Here is a 4,099-nt window from a genome sequence, read left to right as displayed (position 1 = left end):
AATAATAATAATAATAATAATAATAATAATAATAATAATAATAATAATAATAATAATTTTATTTCTATACTGCCTCTCCAATAAGATCATTATATTCAGTAAAGATTTAAGGACATAGAAAAAAGCACAGACTAGCTAATATTATACACCTTTATTCATACCAGTTGAAAATGAACAAAGCAAGTACAAATATCCATGTTACTGCCAAGCCACCATAGTATAATAAATCTTACAAGCCTAGTTAGGTTAGGCCACAGAAACTGCAGCAGCACTGTTCCTTCCAGAGTCACCAAAGCAAACAAGAAAGCTGGCTGTGATCATGCAGGAAGACAAGAAACCCAGGCTCCTCCTATTACCACAACTTCAAGAGGATAATATTGTTGAGGCTCCCATGGCATTGAAATAATATAAAGACCCCATATCAAGAGTGCTCAGAATGCACCCAAGAGGGGATTGTTAATACTTTGTGACTGCTAATATAGATTGACCTCAGAATACAATCTGTTTCTATGCCAAATTTGTGCCTACGTATTTATTATTTTGCCTAGGCACTAGCTTATTTGTCCTTCACAGAATGCAGAAGGGCATTCCTGGCAGATGATGACATATATTACAATTCAAAACATGTATGAGGTCTTGTAGTCGTCTTACCAAAACATATCTTTGTCATCCAGAGTCATGAACAGATGGCACTTGGCAAGACCCATCAGGACTTCAGTAACTTTCACATTCTTTCAAAATGAGCCTAGACACAAGTTGGTTTTCTGGACAGTTCTGTGAAACTGCATAATGGACATATAAGCACTACCTTTTATCAAACGCTATTGCTGACAACTTTCACTAAGAGCATACCACTAAAACCACAATCTGTAACTAAGCCCTATGATACAACAGTCGGTTAAGATTCTGATGATTAGGGTGTTTGCACCTTATATTCAATATGCTGAATCTGTACATAGAGAGTGGGTTTTTTTTTTTCAGATTAGCCAGTGTGAACTGGTTTGAGGGTTGGACTATGACTCTGGAGACCAGGGTTCGAATCCCCACTCAGCCATGGAAACTCACTGAGTGACTTTAAGCAAGTCACTCTCTCTCAGACTCAGAGGAAGTCAATAGCAAACCTCCCTCTGAACAAATCTTGCAAAGAAAACCCCAGGATAAGGTCAGTTTAGGGGCTCCATAAATCAGAGATTACTTAAAGGCACAGATCAACAAACCATTTTTACATATTAACATTCAACATATGTACATTATATCCAGATGGCTATTTACAATAAACAATACAAAATAAAATACAAAAAAAACAAAAACAGGTACAGTTACACGTAATGGGATGCGTATGTCTTCATGCAACTTGGGTGTGACACTGCTTACACTGCTCCATCACTACTGAAGCTTCTCAATTTAAAAACAATAGAAATAATGGATGGGGGAGGTCTGTTAATCACTTTTTAAAAATGTAATCAACTCATAGATGTAGTGCTACTACCCTAACCAAACCTAAGTCTGACCATCTTCAGTGGGGCTTAGATACAATTTCACTCTTGAAAAGCTACTAGCTCTATATATGCGCGCGTGTGTGTCTGTGTAGCTCAACTGTGTAGAGTTTTTATTTTATTGTCTTACCAAAAATGTTGTTGTGCTTTCAAGTCATCTCCAACTTAAGATGACCCTAAGGTGACCCTGTGTTTTCTTGGCAAGTTTTTTCAGAAGGGTTTGCCTGGGCCCAGGGCTATTCAACATCTTTATTAATGATTTGGATGACGGCATTAGGGGCACAGTTATCAAATTTGCAGATGACAACAAATTAGGAGTAGCTAATATCCCTGAGGACAGGATCAAAATTCAAAATGACCTGAATAGATTAGAAAACTGGGCCAAAGCTAACAAAATGAAATTCAACACGGAAAAATGTAAGGTACTGCACTTAGGGCGGAAAAATGAAATGCACAAATATAGGATGGGGGACACCTGGCTGAATGAAACTACATGTGAAAGGGATCTTGGAGTCCAAGTAGACTACAAATTGAACATAAGTTGTGGTGGAAATTCCTTTTTGAAATATAAAAACTATAGAAAGATGGAGTCACCTTTGTCAGCCAGAGAGATAGTTTTTAGATGGAGGCTTGGAGTTACTAGAGGAAAGGAATAGTGAGTGCATCTTGACCTAGATGGAAGCTGGCACCAGTAGAAAGACATAACATAAACTACTGAGATAAAGACATTCAGAAGCAAGGTTAAGATGAATTCCACTGAATTCCTACAGGAGGGGTAAGGAGTGATGATGCAGTTTTAATGTATGCATGTATTTCTGTTCTGATTGTAAGAATTCTGTATGTTTAAATTGTAATTAGCCAATCAGGTGTATTGAAGAAGCTCCTTTGTCTTGAATAATATAAAAAGAGCCATTTTGTCTTGTTCGGGGTTCTCAGCTTTTGGAACTTGAATTCCACTGAGTTCAATGTTTTCCTTTGTCGACAACTGGAAATAAACTTATGGATTTTCAATTACTAGGTCCTCTTGCCGATCCTATTGATCTGCCAATCCTAGAAATCTAAGTTTCCTGAAATTTCTGTTACAAAGTGAACAGTGCGATGTGGCAGCTAAAAAGGCCAATGCAATTTTAAGCTGCATCAATAGAAGTACTGTATAGTGTCTAGATCAAGAGAAGTATTAGTGCCTCTCTATTCTGCTTTGGTCAGGCCCCATCTGTTACTCTGTGTCCAGTTCTGGGCATCACAAATCAAAAAGGATGTTGAGAAACTGGAGTGTGTGCAAAGGAGGGCGACTAAAATGGTGAAAGGTCTGGAAACCATGCCTTATGAGGAACAACTTAGGGAACTGGGTATGCTTAGCCTGGAGAAGAGAAAGTTAAGCGGTGTTATGATAGTCCTGTTTAAATATTTGAAGGGATGTCATATTGAGCAGGGAGCAAGCTTTTTTTCTGCTGCTCCAGAGAACAGGATGCGGAGCAATGGATGCAAGCTCCAGGAAAAGAGATTCCACCTCAACATTAGGAGGAACTTCCCGACAGTGAGGGCTGTTCGACGGTGGAACAAACTCCCTCGGAGTGTAGTGGAGTCTCCTTCCTTGGAGGTCTTTGAACAGAAGCTGGATGGCCATCTGTCGAGAATGGTTTGATTGAGAGTTCCTGCATGGCAGGAGGTTTGACTGGATGGCCCTTGCGGTCTCTTCCAACTCTATGATTCTATGCCACTGACATCCTGAGGCTGAGAGAGTGTAACTAGCCCAAGATCAGCCAGCAGGGAGTTCCATAGCTGAGTGAGGATTCAAATCCTAGACTCCAGAGTCATAGTCCAATGCTCAAACCACTACAGTGATGTGAAATTCCAAAATTGGAATAAAAATGTGAATAGAAGTCAAAAATATTTGATGAGACTATTTTTAAAATGAGGGGGTAAGTCCCTAGAAAAAACCCCATGACAAAACCTATCATACACACACACCCCCCTAGGCATGCATGCATGCATGTGTGTGTTGTGGGTGGGTGCAGGTGCATGCATATTATATACATATATATGGATGGAAATGGAAAACCGCCTTCTGAAGAAACTTGCTGAGAAAATCTGATGACAGGTTCACCTTAGGGTCACCATAAATCAGAAATGACTTGAAGGCACACAACAACAAATGCATGTGTGTGTACTCACATGCAGTATATGTATGTCTCTGTATGTTGTGTGTGTAAATGCATGTGTATGTATATACAGTAGAATCACAGTTGGAAGAGACCTCAAGGGCCATCCAGCCCAGCCCAGCCCAGCCCCTTGCCATGCAGGAACTCACAACCAAAGCATCCCTGACAGGTGACCATTATTACTTATTTACCGTATTTATAGCCCGCCCTTCAGCCCTAAAGGCTCCCAGAGCGGCTGACAGTGATCATTATTTTTAATTAGATGGTTCCCAGTCCTCAAAGAAAAAGACTCCATCACTTGTAGGGAAATGTATATATAGATGTGTGTATGTATATACGTGTGCGTATGTGCATATGTATGTATATGTCTGTGTATATATAAATACATATAGTGTGCATGTGTCTATACAGTACATATATATATATGTCTGTATATGTGTG

The 4,099-nt window shown here is 39.4% G+C and overlaps 1 protein-coding gene across 1 annotated transcript in view; it reads right to left on the bottom strand.

Moving 5' to 3' along the window:
• OTUD6B (OTU deubiquitinase 6B) overlaps nucleotides 1-4,099 on the bottom strand; it is a 14,767-nt gene that overhangs the window by 9,724 nt on the left and 944 nt on the right. The gene's annotated exons all lie outside the window — the stretch shown is intronic.

Source organism: Sceloporus undulatus, chromosome 4 (genome assembly GCF_019175285.1).
Source record: "Sceloporus undulatus isolate JIND9_A2432 ecotype Alabama chromosome 4, SceUnd_v1.1, whole genome shotgun sequence".
NCBI classification, from domain to species: Eukaryota; Metazoa; Chordata; class Lepidosauria; order Squamata; family Phrynosomatidae; genus Sceloporus; species Sceloporus undulatus.
This window is presented reverse-complemented; position numbering and strand designations above follow the sequence as displayed.